We start from the raw sequence: 19,611 nt of genomic DNA, 5'->3' as shown, positions 1-19,611 counted from the left end.
CCACTCTTTTTCAACTCTGTCATATAGATCTTTTGGTAATGAGTTGGCAATCTTGATTGGAGTCTATTTGAATGTTTTCATCATGACATATATTGACTCCTATACTTAGTTCATCTTAATTTTTCCAGTTTATCAAATTCAATATGTGTGAGACTAGATAAATCAACATTATTCTTTATATTCTCACATATATTCTATAAATCTGAGGAGGGACTGTGACTTACCACGTTGAATAGATTGTTGTCATTAGATTCAACCCTCTCTTCATTAGATTCAACTAAAGTAATATACTTTCTTCTTAATCTCTTCTCTGATTATTCTTCTTTACTAGTTGACCTAGCCCTCTTCTCTTTTGGCTTTACTACTTCTTGGGCCTTTTTGGTAGTATCTCTTGTGTTATTTTGAGTATCTTGAACTATAGGCTTAGGTTTTACAACCTTCCTTGGTTTGCTAACTAATGGGTCTTTAGATTTCCTCTTCTTTTTCTTAGATGCTTTATTGGCTTCTTCTCCCTTAGAACCTTCTTCAATTTCTACCTCTTCTTCTTTATCTTTCCCTTCACCTTGAGTTAAGGCTAGTGGTGCTTGAGTAGAAACTTCTTCTTCTTCATCATCATCATATTCTCCTTTTTCTCCTTAACCAAATTTCTCTTTGACCTTCTTAATAATATTATTCTTCTTTCTTATGATTGAGGCAGTCTTTAAATTCATTTTTGTCTAAGATTTAGCCACATCATAATTCCCAAAGGTAGTAGCCTTAGAATCTACATCTACTACAAGTAATGTTTTGATTGCTATAAAGGCTTCATCTACATTGATCTCATAGCCTAGTGGCCTTAGCCACCTTAACCTTGCAATTGCAACTTGAAAATATGTAAAATCAGTGTCAACAAAAAAGAAAACATCATTGAAATGTTTCTCAACTAGTGAAAATGGCAACCTTAGTATTTTCTTCATTAACTACTTCAAATCTTCAAAGTAGCTAGTCATTACAGAGTCAAAATTCTCTCCAAGTTGCTCAATAAGTTCACCTATTTGTACTGCAATAGATCTATTTATTTTCCATGCAACTTTATCAAAATTAGGGAATGCATTTTGTGCAAAAAAGAACATATCCAAGAATTGAACCAAATTTACATTGTGCACTCTTGGTATTCCTTATTGCTCTCAAATATTCTAATAATTGTTGCAACTACAACTCAGCAAGGTCATAATTATGATCCTTCTTAACTATTTTATAGCTCATGTCAACATCAATACATGGTACACTATTGAGCCTATTGGATAGATAAAATTTGTGTGTTATAATCCTCATTGCAAAAGAAATTAAGGGATCTCAGATGGTGTCAATTATCATCCCTTGTTTTTTCCACACAACCCCTGCACTCTTCTCAATAACTTCCTTTGCTTAACTCATAGTTTTAGGCCGGTCTACGACTGGTTACCCTATAATTTTGTGCAAAATATTATTTGTGATATTCACTTATCCATTATCCAACCATATAGAATTATCATGAATTCTACTTAGAACTATCTTTATCTGTTTGGTTTTAATAATGATGGGGAAATCTAGGGCATAGGTTGACCCTTTTGTCTCTACAATTATGAATTCATCTTTTAATGCCCCATTTTCACATAATTTCCCATAGGTTTCCCTAATATCCATGTCACCTATGCTACACACCTTGCATGTGAAGCAACATCTCACATCTTGAATCATTGAAACTTGCGGTGGTATCATCGATAACACACCAGATGGGTCTTTTTTTAAAGCAATTTTAGGAATGGGTCTAAAGTTTGGTTGTTTTATCTCATTTCTTATCAATTGTTCATTCAAAACTTCCTTGTGCTCTTTAACCTTAGTTTCTAAAGAACTAGAAACCATTATGAAAATCTAGGGTTTGCAAAAAAAAATCAAACTATGTAACTCAACACATGATAAATACCTTTGTGAATTTGCTAAGATGATGTCTAGCAACTATTGAATCCTATTTGCAAATACTTGGAACAATATCGTCAATTTTTCTTTAGCTCTTCATGGTCTTCTTCAAATTTGAATGATGTCAAATGAGTGGAAATCAATCATATAGACCTTAAAACCTCATGTTTAATGCTTCATGTTTACAAAGTTGTAAGCTCAGCTTTAATAGAGATTTCAACTCACTTGGCTTCCATGAAGTTTCCTTTACATTTGGAAACTACTACAAGATTGACCAACACTATCACTAATGATAGCTTGACATCAACTAAGATTTTACTCCACAACTAAAGTGTAACTCTTCATGCTTGGTAATAACATGAAAACTATCACAACTTAAAGGTTTCTTCTAGGTTATAATCAACACTTTGCATCTTACTTCTGTACACTCAAAAGTGTCACACTCTAAACCATTCTATCCAAATGATTCCATGAGTTTGGAATGCTTGGATGCCATCTTAGAGCTTCCTATCCACAGAGTGAAAGAGAATATATTTCAAGAATAAGAAGGCTCTCAGATGAGCCTTAGAGATACTCTTCTTGCTAGTAAACCATGCAATGGAAAGTTCTTTGAGACGAGAGAAAGAATGCAAATATCTTCAAGGAATCCCTCAAGAATGCAATGCAAGTATGGAAACTAAGCTAGAATGAGATGCAGAGTGGAGCTATGCTAAAACATGTATGAGAGTGTTACAATACCATTATTAAGCTATGCGAGATTAATCTACATGTAAAAATGAAAGCAAAGCTAAGCTAGAATGCCATGATGCCATGGATGAGAGAATGTAGACAAGAAATAGAAGTTCTCCACAAAGATCAAAAGAAACCTATTAGAAAACCTACAACATAACAATATTCAAAATAAGGATTGATTGAGGGGGAAAGCTCTCTCCCTTTTAAAGATGTATAAATGGTAGAGATCAAGATCAATATGGTGGATGATCAATGGTGGAATTTGAAAAGAGGAGTGATCCATGTGCACACACAAGTCAACCAATAGAATATAAGTTGACTTGTCACATAAGAAAAAAGTCACAAAGCCTTTTTTTTTAATTGCAAAATAGAAAAAGGACTTTATGTGTGCACTTTAAGTGGGTTAGAAGAATGGGGTCTTTTATTTAATTAAAAGGGGACATGTTCTTTTAATCAAATAATGAACTTAGGATAGTATAGTCAAACTATTGGTTATAATTAAATAAATTGATTATTAGCAATTTGGTCTAGGTAAATGATTAAATTAATTTAGCCAAAATGTTGAAAAGGGGGCTAATAGTCTAGATGACCATTTTTAGGTGATTACATTTGCCCCTCTTTGAATAATGCATGATCGATCTGGGAACACATTATGTCAAAGAAAATAGAAAGCCAAGTAGGCGGTGATAGATATAGATATCTGATTCCAAAGAATGAAATGCAAAAATAGATAGTGAGTCCTGAATGCACAGCCTGATAGTGGTAGTACTAAACACTAGGAAGAGAACAATGTTAGAATTCAAGAAGAATGTTAACACCTAGAAAAGTAGATAGAGTGAGAGAAAGTGAGAAGATCAAACAAATGCTCCTAAGAAGTGATAGAGTATAACAATCAGCAATAGAGTATTTCTGCCCCCTCGGGATCGAAATTGAAATGAGGTAAGAGGAAGTAGAAACCAGCTAAACATGATAAAATTGAGATATAGCAATGTCCAAGATGATAGATAGATGATTAGAACCCAAGAATGAATATAAAAAAAATGATAAAATACCCCAGTTTGACTAGAGTTGACCTTGAAGGATATAGCATAAAAATTAGGTCAAATCTAGTAGAAAGATGATTTAGACATGAAATAGTGAATTGAAGTAGATATGAAGTATGAAAATGATGAAGACATGAAGAAATGAAGATGCCCCAGTGATGATTCAGAGATTAGACCTCAAAAGGTCAGCTAACTGCTTAGAAGAAAGTAGAATTTTAAAAGACAATTTTGACCATCAAGATGAACTCAAATTTGGATTTCGATCCCGAAAATGAATCTAGTACGTTGAATTATTTAAGAGGTCAAAAATTTATATAATTTGATGATAAGATAGAAAAAGAGATGAAGTGAAAGATTAAGAAGGTGAAAAGACATGAACAAGAAGAAAGTAAAGAAACATATGAAAGGAGTTAGCTGATATGTCCACAAAAAAGATGAAGAGAGAGCTCTCCCATATGCAAGAATGCAAGACTAATCTAGAAAATGAACCTAAAATGCAAGCTAATATGCAAAGTGGTTTACTAGCAAGAAGTGCATAACATTTAGACTCTTAATTTCATCATTGAGAATTTATTTAGGGACATCATGAGATCATACAACCATCACTAGTATAACTATGAGGATATGAATATGATCGATATTAGATAGGTATGTGGAAATCCAATCTAAGCATCAGAGACATGTAAGTCAAGATAACTACATGATTAGATTCCCTAAGTTTAATTTAGCAAGATTACACCTGTATCAAGGCATAAGCGCCAGGATAAACCCTAAGTGTGGTCTTGCAAAATAGTCAAGGATGATACATTTGTAAGTCAACATGTTGAATAGGACTAGCATTAATGCTTACAACATTATAGAAAAACAAAAGTATACCCACAGGCAGAAATCAAGAAAATATGTCCCATGCCCCCAGTCTTCTAGTCAATGACATCCTCAAAAGCCTATTAGGGAGGGAACACATGGCAAAGAAATCATCATAGACAACACACAAAGTAGATAAAGATCAGCATAGCTCAGTCGTTTAAGTGTTAAAGTGCATGTGTGCAAGTCACTTGGTCATTTCTTCAAGACTTGATTATGATATTGAGAAATAACGTGACATTGGAGACCGTAGGTAAACTATCTGTAAAGTGTTAAAAAACACTTGATGTCAAAGTGGGGGAAGTGTTGAGAAACACTATTTTGTGAGTTGTCCAAGAAACCTTAATGCACAAGAATACCTCAATAGGCTAAGCAGTTGTGCCCCCAAGACGAGGACAAGAAACAATTCCAATCTAGGAAATGTGTAGCGAAGTAGGTGATTGAGACTGATAGACATAGGTGCAAGGGTCTCAAGTAGCACCTATTTCCAGGTTTTCACCACTTGACAGATTTTTTCAGGACTTTTTCAATTTTTTTGTATTTTTGTATTTTTTTAAATTTTTTTGGTGATACATCAAAGTGCCTATTGCTAAGTTTTCACTAAGATGATCATTTTTTCAAGACATTTTCTAGTTTTTAGGATTTTTTCAGCATCATATATGATTTTTTTTGGAATTTTTTAGAAGGTTTTAGATATCACTAATTCTCAAGCAAGATCACATCATTTTCTCCCAATGTCTAACAAGGTATAGGATATGATGGAGCAACGAGCCAGTGGATAAGCAAAGATGGATGAAAAAAGAGTATGAAGCAAGTGAAAGTGATCCTCAAGGACTGACTCCTCAAGAGTACCCAAGCTAGGCAAAGAGGTGAAATAGTCATATGAAGCATATTTTGGATAAGAAATGGAAGTAATGAGAAAGATAGCATGTAGGATAAGCAATGAAGCCAAAAACTTAGATAGCATGAAGTGTGTAGTCCAAAAGAGTAGCCATGTCAAGAGACCTATGAGAACCATGTTTCATTTGTTATGATCAAGATCAAGGGGTCAACTAGATAGTATAGCAATGGGATAGAGAAATAACAATAAAGTTCAAGATAGAGGCTATGAGTGAATGGGAGAGCACAATAGAAAATCTGGTGGATAAGATAGCCAATATGCAAAGATAGCTCAACATTGTCAAGATCAAAGAGAGAGGGGATAGATGGATGATGGAAGAATTATGCATGATGCCAGTTTGCCAAGTTTTCATCATGGTACTTATCTAAGGTGCCACAAGAAGTAGTTTTTACCATAGGATGAATTTATTTCTCTTTACTTTTGCTACCAAGGTGCCACAAGAAGTGGTTTTCACCAAGGCACATTTTCATTTTTTTTCATGTTTTTTAATTTTTTTTTTTTTTTTTGAATTTTTAGAAAGAGCTCAAGCTATTTGAATGTAGATAGTGCTCCTATAGAAAAGATAAGTCATGATAAGCCAAGACCATAGAAAGGTATGATCAAAGATCTTGATAGGGTGATGAAAGAGAAATGGTAGTAGGAAGAGTATATGGAGGATAAGAGTTCATGTATAGAAAGTAAGTGTAAGCTTTAGAGGATTTCATGAGGGTAGCTAAAATATTGGACAAGATCAACATTGACACACACCTTGAAGGGTATTGGAACAATGGAGGAATCATGGATGAAATAGCTTGAGATTTAGATGTATGAGGTGGTAGAAGAGATTTGGAAAAAAGTGGAGTGGAAGGCTTTGGAATATTTTTAGAAAGATTTTTGGAAGAAGATGGAATGGAAGCCTTTGGAAGCTTGAATGTCAACTTTGAAGTATTTTCAATATTCAAGTCTTTTAAAAGAGACTTAGGAATCCATATAGCTTTAGATTTTCTTTTCAATATTTCAAAACACATTTCTTCAATAATGGGTTTAGGAACCCACATTTTCTTTGATTTAGCTCTCTTAATAGTTGACCTTTGAGGTCTCTTTTGTGCATTCTCCTTCTTAGCATTCACATGTAGATTAGATGGGACATAGTGATCTTTCTTTTTCAATGGATTCTTATGTTTATTCTCACTTCTAAAGGACTTTGGATTTGTGGATGAATAAGGATGATATGACTGGTTTAGATGTATAGATGGGTGAAAAGTCATCAAGGATGAGTGTCATTGTTGATCTTGAGGTAATATAGGAGAGCTAGGGAATGAGATATGAGTGAATGTAGGAGATGGAGGAACATAAGGCCCCAGTATGGATGGAAGGTTTGAATGCTTTAGCTGAGATGGATAAGGACCAAGGATAGATTTAGAAGATGCAAAGGGATAGTGGGAAGGGATATCAACATCTTTAGAATGAGCAACATGGTCAAAGCCATCAATAGACTCATGAGTACCTTTGATAGGACCAACATTTTTAATAGAAGCACTTGAATCTTTAGCATAATTTTGAAGTGGATGTGGAGAAGTAGCACATGAGGCGATACTTTGATCTTGACAAGTAGCTTTGGATAGCATATGAAGAGAACTTTTCTCATAGTTTTCACTAAGCTCAAGGGAGATAATGGAAGTGGTATCTTCATCATACTTGGGGGGTGGACAAGATATAGGATATGGAGGGAGAAAATCTTGAAAGAGATGAAAGGGTGCTTGATCTTGATCTTTCTTGAAATTTATAGCTTTTTCTTTTTGAGAGTCCTCTTGACATGGAAAAAGTTTGCAACCAGGTGAAGGTTAGCTTGAGTTTCTTTTAGAGGTAGCCCTTGAGGGTACACATATTGCATATGGAAAGCACTAGGTTTTTTGTTTGATGGAGGCATGTTGGAAAGCTTTGAAGTGTTGGGAGATGCATGAGTGTTGGAAGAAGTGGAAGATGTAATAGAGCTGCTACTAGACATAGGTTCATTAATGTAATCTTGCTCATGAAAAGTATCCTCATCGCATGAATCATTAGAGGTATCAATAATTCCATTATCAATAAGATCTTGGATTTTATGTTTTAGCTCAATGCAATTTGAAGTAGCATGGTCATTAGATCAATGATAGGCACAATAGGTATTAGAGAATGGATTTCCATAGGAGCTAGACTTAGGCAACATAATGAGCTTGGTGCCAAGAAGTGTTCTCAAAATGTCATCATAAGAATTCCCCAAGGGAGTAAAATTTCTCTCAAAAGTATGTCTAGAGTCCTTTTGTTGTTTCTCCAGTGAATGGTATGAAATCATGTCTTCATCATTAGCTTGGTCAAAGATAGGTCCATCATGAAATTTTAGCATAGGCTCAAAGGAGGTATCACTTGCTTGTTCTCTAAAGAGGTCTTTAGATCTAGAAGATGAAGACATTTGATGTCTTGAAGTAGAGCATGTAGACCTAGAAGAAGAGGATGACCTCAAAGAAGGTGACTGACATGCATGTAAAGACCTTAAGGAAGATTCATGTAATGATGAAATCTTCTCCTCCAACCTTTTCTCAAGTTTAGACTTCATTTTTGTCATGTGCTTAGAGAAATGAAGGTAAGAAAGATCATTTGTCTCTTCTAGTTCTTTGTATTGTGCATATAGATCTTGAAACTCTTTAATGACATGGAGGATATCATGATCATCTAGATTTGGTTGAAGTTTGGTAGCACAAGGTTTAGATCTCATAGTTTTAGATGCAAAGCCAAGCATAAAATAGTCTAGAAGATAACTTGATGTTGAAACTATAGGAGGTAGAGTGTTCACTTGCCAAGATATTAGAGAGAGATTAAAGTGACTTGTCAAAGAATATGTCCAAGAAACTTATGACATGAATGACTCAAGTCAATAGCTAGGCAAGATGCCCAAATAGCCAAATAAATAGAGCAAGCAGGGTGACAAGTGAACAACTCTCCAACCCAAGAGTGTAGTCAAGAAATCAAGGTAACCATTTTAGCAAAAGGATAACTAGCAAGCATGCATAGACCATGAAGACAAAAAGACCAAGAGCACTAAGACCAAAGAGCCACTTTAAGCATGTTTAAGCACTAGAGACATAGAAAATAAAAATCAAATGATGAGACTCCCCTTAGCAAGCAACACAAGAAAAATGTTAAGACTTGATGCTTTGACTTGGTTAACAAAGTTTGACAATAGTTGATAGCATAGCAAGTTTGATGTTCAAAAGCAATTTCTTTCCAAGAAAAATAGTGACACATGGAGTAGTCTTCAAACAATCAAGCAAGGGACAAAGCAACCTTGCATGATACAAGCATATGTGAGGTCTTAAAAGAAATCCCTAGAATTATCATCATGTGTATGTTCAAAAGATTTTCACTAGTATACCACATTTGAGAACACATCAAGCAATATCTACCTAAAGGACATGGTTCATTACTCAACAACTTGGCCCATGCTTGATGCTCCTTTGCCTCACACCAAGTGGTTTCCCACAAGATATATTGGCTTTGTCATGGAAGTACCATAAGCACAACCAAGGGAACACATATCGTGAGTGTAAATCTTGGGGTGATCCGGGTAGTCCACTAGGATCGATCCTTGCACCAAGAAGTTGAGTGGCTAAAAAGGGTAGTTACTAACTTAGGGTGTTTAGATAGGGCTTCCGTTCATAGTGTTCCTCTTGCTCCCAATTACGGGACACCTCACCTTGTGATGAGTAACCAATCTCGCGACCACAAGAGTACCTTAAGAATTCTTGCCTAGTGATCTCCCTATGGTCGAAATCCCATAAGCAATCACACTAGGCAAAGATAAACACTATGTATACCAAAGTTTTGTATCCTTGGTAGCCTTGAGTTTATAGTGAGTTGGAAGAGCCAGGTAATCGGCTTGTCCCCACTTGGGTCGTTCCTCTCAGGTTGTTCGAGAGCAGGCCCTCTAAAGGATTCTAAACTACACAAAGAGTGGATCAACTTTTGGAAGTCAAGATTTTTTATTCACCACAAGGGTGAAGAGAATACTATTCTATTCCAATTGTTTTCTCCAAAACACACTAAGAAGATTTAGTTGCCTCTTACTCTTGAAACCAAATGGTAAGTCAAGATTTCTGATTCACCACAAGGGTGAAGAGCATACTCTCCTATCACCAAAAGATCCCAATTGTAAGTTTTAATGTGCCTAAAAATAAAAAACTAGTATATGCCACACATGTAAAAGTAAAGAACAAGAAAAATTGAGTTTTTATGCATTGGGCAGCCCTGCAAATAATCGTTAGTAGCCCTTGTGCATTTGAAGCTTTAACATGCGTTCTTTTTATACAATGTTTCAATTTTTTTTTCAAGGATGGCAACCTAAAATCACAACTTGTTAGCACCAAAATTTAGTGTGAAATAACATAAAATACTGCAATAAAAAGTGGTTAGTTGCCTCAAAAATCTAATTTATCTTCCAACCAAGTGCATGCAAAGAAAGTGCAAGTTAATCACAAATGCTCTCATTTTTACTCTTTGATTTTGACCTAGTTAACAAGATTGGACTTGTTTGCTATGATTTCGGATCCAAAAATAGAAATGAAAAGAAGAGACCCCTACTAAAAATTAGAGAGCTTTCCAAAAGTATAAGAAATTCAAAAAAATCTTTTCATTTGCTCCCTAGAGATCGATTTTGTCAAAATAGGCTAGATTTATCAAATCGAGTTTTTGATCCTTAATACAACTTCAAAATTCAAAACACAAAGAAATAACCCCCATTATAATTCAAAATAATTTCTTAAAATGTAAGTTTTTCAAAAAAAATGCATTGATTTGCGATCATAAATGGCTTTTTATGAAAAACAAAGAAAAAATAATAAATCTCGTAAATTAAGTCAAAATGTTTTAAATATTGGATTGAAACATTTTGAGCACATACCCAACTTGGAAACAAAATTTCAGAACCAAACTCTAAGCGGTTTAAAAGATATGATTAAATTTTTAAACCAACTAGATTTTTGGCCTTCAAACCAATCTACTTATGGGTTGGCCTTAAAACCAAAGTGATAATTCTACAAAAGCACTTGATTAGATCCAATATGCTACTGTAAAAAACTAGAGATAATAAATGAAAGCAAATGAAGCTAAAAATTTAATTCAAGCCCCACGGTGGGCGCCAAAAATGTACACTCGAAAGTGTCACACTCTAAACCATTCTATCCAAACGATTCCATGAGTTTGGAATGCTTGGATGCCGGCTTAGAGCTCCCTATCCATGAAGTGCAAGAGAATATATTTCAAGAATAAGAAGGCTCTCAGATGAGCCTTAGAGATACTCTTCTTGCTAGTAAACCATGCAATGGGAGGTTCTTTGAGACAAGAGCAAGAATGCAAATATCTTCAAGGAATCCCTCAAGAATGCAATGCAAGTATGAAAACTAAGCTAGAATGAGATGCAAAGTGGAGCTATGCTAAAACATGTATGAGAGTGTTACAATACCATTATTAAGCTATGTGAGATTAAGCTACATGTAAAAATGAAAGCTAAGCTAAGCTAGAATGCCATGATGCCATGGATGAGAGAATATAGACAAAAAATAGAAGTTCTCCACAAAGCTCCAAAGAAACCTGTTAGAAAACTTACAGCATAACAATATTCAAAATAAGAATTTATTGAGGGGGGAAAGTTCTCTCCCTTTTAAAGATGTATAGATGGTAGAGATCAAGATGAAGATGGTGGATGATCAACGGTGGAATTTGAAAAGAGGAGTGATCCATGTGCACACACAAGTCAACCAATAGAATATAAGTTGACTTGTCACATAAGACAAAAGTCACAAAGCCTTTTCTTTTAATTTCAAAATAGAAAAAGGACTTTATGTGTGCACTTTAAGTGGGTTAGAAGAATGGGGTCTTTTATTTAATTAAAAGGGGACATGTTCTTTTAATCAAATAATGAACTTAGGATAGTATAGTCAAACTATTGCTTATAATCAAATAAATTGATTATTAGCAATTTTGTCTAGGTAAATGATTAAATTAATTTAGCCAAAATGTTGAAAAGGGGGCTAATAGTCTAGATGACCATTTTTAAGTGATTACAACTTCATGCATATATAATCTTTTCAGAACTAAATCCTTGGAACTGATGTATAATATTCCTTTTAAGTATTAGTCCCAACATACCTCTTGATTGATTAATTTGAGGTGGTGTAATCACTTGACCCATTGGGTGAAGTGACCTTGTCTGAGCTTGATGTACTTCAATCTCCCTTTCTCTTACATGTCTTTTTCATCTCATCTTTGACATTCTCAACATCTTACTTTCTTTTGCCTTTGTTGAACTCACTAATAGGTGCCTTTAACCTTGTTGGACAATTCTTGCTTATGTGACCAATCTTCAAATAGCTAAAACATGTAGCTTAACTCAACCATATTTAAAACTTAAAACTTTAAACCACAAAATCATTTTCCTCACATCCATCTCATAATTTAATAAGTTAACTAAAATACAAGTTTAAGCATATACATCTAAAGCATGTAAATAAAACATTCAACACATGTATGACACAAGATATTTGGTTACCTTAAAACCCTTCAAGGAAAAGGTAAAACTATGATGCAGGAGCATCTTGGGTGCAAGGGCAATCTTGCATCATCCAAAAATATTTTATTTTTATTCTTTTCTATTTTAATAAGGACTAGTAGATAGGGTGGTTACTATTTATGAAAAATTACTATTTTTAATAAGTTTGTCATATGAGCTTGGAATATTTTCATTTTCTACAGGAAAGTTCATTTTAGAATTGTAAGTCTACCATAAAAATTTCATTGCTCAAGCATTAGTACCAGAGAAGTTATTACAAATTTTTGGTGAAAAAATTTGTAGACAAATATTTAGGCTCACCGTTAGAGGCCTTAGAATATGCCTAGATGAGGTCTAAAAACTCAACAAAAGGGCACTAGCATTGTTCTAAGCTTGTAGATTAGGAGCTCACATTTTTGAAAGTGGTTATAATAGCCAATCAGAGATGGTTCATGAGTTATGGCCTTTGGAAGTTGGGCTACCAATTTTTTTGAAATAATTTGTCAAAGATGAATTTGGCCAACTCTCTATGTTTTGTTAGGGTCTATCAGCCCTAGCTATTAAGTTTGAGTATCTAGAACCTTCTTAAGTGGCATAAAATTGCCTATTTAAGAAAAGGCTGAAACATTGTCTAGGACAAATCTAAGTGATAGTTTGTAGCTTGTCTTGCAAATTGCTGTATTGAAGGTGCCCATGTGGGTTAGCATATTGAACTTGTGAGTTCTATAATCCCACATTTGTGGTGCAAATAAGAAGTCCATATTTTGTTCTTACATTTTCTATTGTTTCTATATTTTTGTTATGAGTTTATGGTATTAAGGGGAGGACCCTTCATCAAGTGGTATCAGAGCTAGAGTTCTTGAGTGTGTGGACAAATCACTACCTATGAGGCAATTTTCACTATGACTATGATTTGGGTTGAGCATATAGATAGATCACCAATTGTGAGGCAGTTTGCACTAGGGTTTTAATGGAAGCACAAAAATGCCTTCACAAAGAGAGCATGGTGAAAGAGTTGTAGGTGTTACAATTGAGGGTTTCTAAGCCCTCCAAAGGAAAATGCAAGCATTGGAAGAACAAATGCATAGAGGAATGAATCTTCCCATAAGAGATGAAAGTGTGGATGAGGATGAAGTAGAAAAAAATGTTGAAGTAGAGACAAATCTAAATTCAAAGGAAAAGAGGCTTTTTAGAGCCATCTCCAAGATTGGAAAAAGACCTAAGTTTGAGGTTCTCACATTTTTGGGAGATCTTAACCTAGAGGAGCTAATTTATTGGATCAATGAACTAGAAGAGTACTTTGAGTATGAAGATATTGATGATCTTGATAGGGTTAAGTTTGCAAAGGCAAAACTAAAGGGACATACAAAGATCTGGTGGCAGGAGGTTTAGTTGGAGCAAAATAGAAAGGGAAAGGACAAAATCACCAGATGGGATTAGATAAAAGATAAACTAAAGTGACAATTCATTCCCATAGATTATGATCTTAATCTATTAAAAAATATACAAGGGTTGAAACAAGTAGGAAAATCTATTCAAGAGTACATCGAAGAGTTCTACTAAGTTCTCATTAGAACCAGCCATGCAAAAGATGATAAGGAGAAAGTCACATGTTATCTTAATGTGTTAAGGCCCAACATTTAGGATGAGATAAGTCTACTTTGAATGAGTAGTATTGAGGAGGCATACTAGTTTTCCCTAAAGAGTTGAGGAGATACTGAGCAAGAAGTTTGACAATAAGAACAATATAAGAGGTCGTAGTGGAAGATTTGGTGGATGACCTTATGGTGGTTGTAATGATGATAAAAAAAATAAGGATGAAGCTAGAAGTAGCAACCAAAACTAGAGGGGAAACAATTCTAATTATTTCCATTATCAAAATAATAGAGATCAAAGAGGAAGAGGCAGAGGACAAGGATCTAGAAGAGGGGGCTTTCATGGAAAATGGTTCCACTAGGGAGAAGAAGGGCATAGAGCATTTTAATGTACCTAGTGCCAAGGAAGGATAGATCAAAGAATAGAAGGCTAGACCAGAGTTGTACATGTTGATGAAGATGCTAGATCCTCACATTTTGAAGATGTTGAAAGAGGAGAAGTCCTAGTTAACTGAAGAGTCCTACTGAGTGGTGAGAGTGAGCTTGAGCAAAGAAGGAGCTTGTTTTGTAAAAGGTGTAGATATGAAGATAAGTGTTGTGATGTGATCATTGATGGTAAAAATACTAACAATCTGGTATCATAAATGATGGTCACCAAGTTGAAGCTAAAGAGATAGAAACACTCACATCCATACCATGTTGCTTGGGTGCAAGATGACAACAAGGTTATAGTCAATGAGTAGTGTTCAATGAAGTTCAAGATTGGAAGCTACTAGGATGAGTTACTATGTGATATCATACCTATAAACATATGTCATATGTTGTTGGGTAGGTCCTAGCAGTTTGACAAGCATGACATACATGATGGGCAAGAAAATACCTATACTCTAACTAAGAATGGAGTGAAAAATAAGTTGAAGTCATTGAAGGATAAAGAAGAAAAGGTATGTGGTGCTGCCAAAATATGTTTTGTCAATGGAAAAGAGTTTCTTAAAGGTATGAAACATGAGCATATGTGTTTTTCTATAATTTCTAAAGATAGTAAAGAAGAAGTAGAGGAGGTACCTATGGAAGTTGCAGATATGTTGGAAGAGTTTTTTGATATTGTATCAGATAATGTACTAGATGGATTGCCCCCAATGAGGAAGATCAATCATTAGATGGATTTGGCTCTAGGAGCTAGTTTTCCAAACAAGGTAGTGCACAAAATGACACCAAAAAAAAGTGAAGAGTTGAATAGGAAAATTCATGAGTTGTTGCAGAAAGGGTTGATTTGAGAGAGTCTGAGTCCATGTGTTGTACCAATAGTATTAGCACCAAAGAAGAATGGAGAATGGAGGATGTGCATAGATTCTTGTGCTATCAATAAGATCATAATAAAGTATAGATTTCTATTGTCAAGGATGGATGATATTATGGACTATTTGAGTGGAGCTAAGAGAAAGTGATGAGTGGAAGATTTCTTTTAAGGCAAGGGAAGGACTATATGAGTGGTTAGTCATGCCTTTTGGGCTAACCAATGCACCAAGCACTTTCATGTGGCTCATGAATGAGGTACTAAAGGAATTTCTAGATAAGTTTGTCATTTTTTACCTAGATGATATATTGATCTTTAGTAAGACATTGAAGGAGCATTTGATTCATATTCACAAGATGTTTGATAAGTTCAGCGAAGAAAAGTTGTTGATAAACCTAAAGAAGTGTAGTTTTGTAAAGAAAGAGTTGGCGTACTTGGGATTTGTAGTCTCAAGAGAAGGTCTAAAAATGGACCAAGAGAAAATGAAGGCTATCTTTGAATGGCCTACTTGAAGGAGTGTGATAGAGGTAAGATCTTTTCATGGACTGGCAACATTTTATTGAAAGTTCATAAGAAGTTTTAGTAGTATTTGTGGACCCTTGATTAAAACAATGAGAGGGGATAGGAAAGATTTTAAGTGGAATATAGGAGTAGATAAGAGTTTTAATTTGTTGAAATAGAAAGTTATTGAGCAACCTATTTTAGCACTTCCTAATTTTAACAAGGTGTTTCAAGTAGACTATGATGCTGGTGGTACTACAATAGGAGTTATTTTGGGCTAGGAAGGTAGACCTATTGCTTATTTTAGTGAGAAGTTGAATGATGCAAAAATAAAATACTTTGTTTATGACCAAGAATTCTATGCTATAGTTCAAGTATTGAAGAAGTGGAGACACTATCATCTTCCTAAAGAGTTTGTTTTGTATACTAATCATCAAGCTTTGAAATATTTGAATAGTCAAGGAAATTTGAACCAAAAGCATTTAAAGTGGGTTGAGCTTTTGTAGAGCTATACATTTATTTTGAAACACAAGGGTGGGAAGCCTACGAAAGTTGGAGATGGTCTTAGTGAAAGACAACCTTTTTTCTGACAAAAATGGAGATAGAGGTGCTTGGGTTCAAGGAACTTAATACATTATATCCAGATGATCCTAATTTTGGTGAAGCATGGAAGGGTTGTACAAAACCTATTACACTTGATAGGAAAAAATGGTTGGATTTCATGATCCAAGATAATATATTGTTCAAAGGGAGCTAGTTGTGCATTCCAAGAAGTTCAATGAGATAGAATCTCATCAAGGAGAAGCATAGTGGAGGATTGGCTAGACATTTTGGTAAAGATAAAACCATAGCTTTGGTTGCTGAATATTATTACTAGCCATAGTTGCAGCAAGACGTGATGAAGTTTGTATGAAGTTGCAGAATATGTTAGATGGTGAAAGGAGTGAAGCAGAATATAAGGTTTTATTAGCCATTACCTATACTAGAGAAGTCATGGGAGGATATCAACATGGATTTTGTTCTTGGATTACAAAGGATGCAGTGCAGACATGATTCTATTTTTGTGGTGGTTGATAGGTTTTCAAAGATGACACATTTTTTCCTTGCACGAAGACTAGTGATGTTGTTCATGTAGCAAAGTTTTTTTAGAGAAGTGGTGAGATTACATGGTCTACCAAACAGTATAGTTTCAGATTGAGATACCAATTTTTTTGGGTATTTTTGGCATACATTATGGAAGAAGTTAAAGATAGATTTGAAGTTTAGTTCATCAAATCATCCATAGACTGATGGATAGATAGAAGCTGTGAATCATAGTTTGAGAAACTTGTTGAGATACTTGGTTGGAGATAAACCAAAAGGATGGGATATGATTTTATCATAGGTAGAATTTTCATATAATAATTTTTTCAATAGGAGTATTGGTAAATCACCATTCTAGATTGTATATGGGAGTAGCCCTAGAAATGCTTCTAAACTAATATAGTTGGATAAAGGAGAGATAAGTATGCTAAAGTAGAAGATTTTGCTGAACATTTGAAGAACATCCATGAGGAGGTGAGGAAGCACATCATAAAGATGAATACATAGTATAAGGCTAAAGTAGATGTGAAAAGGAGATATAAAGAATTTTAGATTGGAGATGAAGTCATGGTTGATTTGGGAAAGGAACATTTTCTAGTGGGTACATATAATAAGATGAAGATGTAGAAGTTTGGATTGTTCAAGATAGTGAAGAGGCATGATTCTGGAAACATGTATGAAGTGGAGTTACCTGCTGAATTGAATATCTCACCAATATTTAATATTTTAGATTTGACAACATATTATGAAGGAGGTGATGGAGATGAAGTTGCAGAAGCACAATGGAGTATTCCAATAGCTAGTTTGGCTACAAAGGAGATTGAGGAGATACTAGCCAGTCATGTTGTAAAAAGTACCAAAAATAGAACTTATGAGGAATATCTAGTCAAATGGAAAGGGAGACCAATTGAGGATTCATCATGGCTAGCAAAGGAGGAGGTTAACCATCTTGGTTTTCCTTTGAACACCTGAGATGTTATGGGGTCACTTCTCAAATTACCCTAGGTGTCTAATGTAGGAGCATCCTGGGTACAAGGACAATATTGTATCACCCAAATATATTTTATTTTCAATCTTTTCTATTTTAATAAGGACTAGTAGACAGGGTGGTTACTATTGATGGGAACATGCTAGTTTTTGTAAGTCTTTCATACAAGCTCAAAATGTTCTCATTTTCTATAGGAAGGTTCATTTTAGAGTTGTAAGCCTACCATAAAAATATCATTGCTCAAGCATTAGTATCAAAGAAGTTATTGTGGATTTTTGGTGGAAAATTTGCAGAAAAATCTTTAGGCTCACTATTGGAGCCCTTAGAGTGCCCAAATGATGTCTAAAAATTCAACAGAAGGGCATTAGCATTGTTTTGATCCTATAGATGATGAGCTAAAATTTTTGAAAAGTGGTTATAATAGCCAATTGGAGCAACAGTTTGTGAGTTATGGCCTTCAAAATTTGGGCTACCAGAATTTTTAAAATAATTTGTCAAAGATGTATTTGGCTGACTCTCTATGTTTCGTTAGGGTCTATCAACCCTAGGTATTAATTTTGAGTATCTAGAACCTTCCTAAGTGGTACAAAATTGCCTATTTAAGAAAAGGACCAAACATTGCCTAGGACTGCTCTAGGTGATAGTTCACAGCTTGTCTTGCAAATTATTGTATTAAAGGTTCTAATGTGAGTTAGCATATTGAACTTATGAGTTATGAAATACCGCATTTGTGGTGCAAATAAGAATTCCATATTTTGTTCTCACATTTTCTATTATTTCTTTGTTTCTATTATGAGTTTATGGTATTAAGGGGAACACCCTTCATCAAACTAGGGTAGAGATCACCCACAAATCTCCACTACTACAATAATAAAGTGTATCCAATGAAGGTTACAATGTTTCGATCATGAGACATGATCTACCTTGGAAAACGTCTGCCCTCTTAAAAGCTTACAAAGACTATTTGGTCTCGCCCTATTAAAGGATTTCTACACCTTGTTAGAAATGTACCTAATTAAAGGACTTCAACTCACAATGAAGTAAGCACCATATTAAAGGATTTACAACAACATGTTAAGACTACTCTATTAAGAGATTTAACTAATTCACCTATTATAATGTCTCAACAATGATCCTTTGGTTAGCACTATGTTGTTTGATGATATATCACATCTTTCCTATTATGTACTTGATCCTTTCCAATCAGATGTATCTCTGTTGTCTTCTAATTCCTTTCCTGTATTCTCCTTTAATTGATTCTATAATTTATTTCAAATCACAACTCCTTAGTCACAATGAAAGCTCTATTTGTGCATACAAACTTCTCTCTATTCTCTTTCTATACACATAACAAGTTTTGGGTTCATCTTCCTTATGAAGACCTAGGTGAATTAGGGTTAGGTATGAATAAAAAATCATAATTCATCCATATAGCCTCTTAACCCTTCCCTTTTTTATGATTGGTTGTATGTACTACATAGGGATTCACAATAAAGATTCATCCTTACAATCTAAGATTGCAAAACAATCCTTAAGTTAGCTCCAAAATGGTTTACATAGAAGTTAGTCCCTGATGCTCAACATCAACTACAACTTCAATGATGTAACTCGATCATTGAATGACTCAACATCCATTGATCACTCAACATCTAAATAACTTGGCACATACTATCTACTTGAAACTTGAGTGACTTATTATGTACTACCTAACATGTTATTCTTGACATGCATTATCTATTTGGCATGAACTAAGTAAATAACTTATAAATGACTTGAGTGTATGGACACTAATTTGTCAAAATCAATCTAATATTAACATAGGGATGATTCTAAGTTGCTTTGAGATGATTTTGGGTTGATTAGAAAGGATTATGATGATGTTGAAATGGTTTTGGGTTGAGGGGATGAGATTATGAAATGATTTGCAATTGATGTGAAAATGGATACAAATGATGGAGGATATTTCTGAAATATGCTTGAATGATAATCAAATTTGGCCAAAGTATTAGAATTAGTTAAATGAGAAAATGGGATGAGTTAGTATAAAAATGTGATGAAACCATAGACACAAACCATTTTTGAGCATCTACATATTTTAGTGTGATGA

This window comes from Cupressus sempervirens, chromosome 7 (genome assembly GCF_028749045.1).
Source record: "Cupressus sempervirens isolate cs-2001-9-10 chromosome 7, ASM2874904v1, whole genome shotgun sequence".
Lineage (NCBI taxonomy): Eukaryota > Viridiplantae > Streptophyta > Pinopsida > Cupressales > Cupressaceae > Cupressus > Cupressus sempervirens.
The sequence above is the reverse complement of the archived record's forward strand: the minus strand, read 5'-3'. Positions refer to the sequence as shown.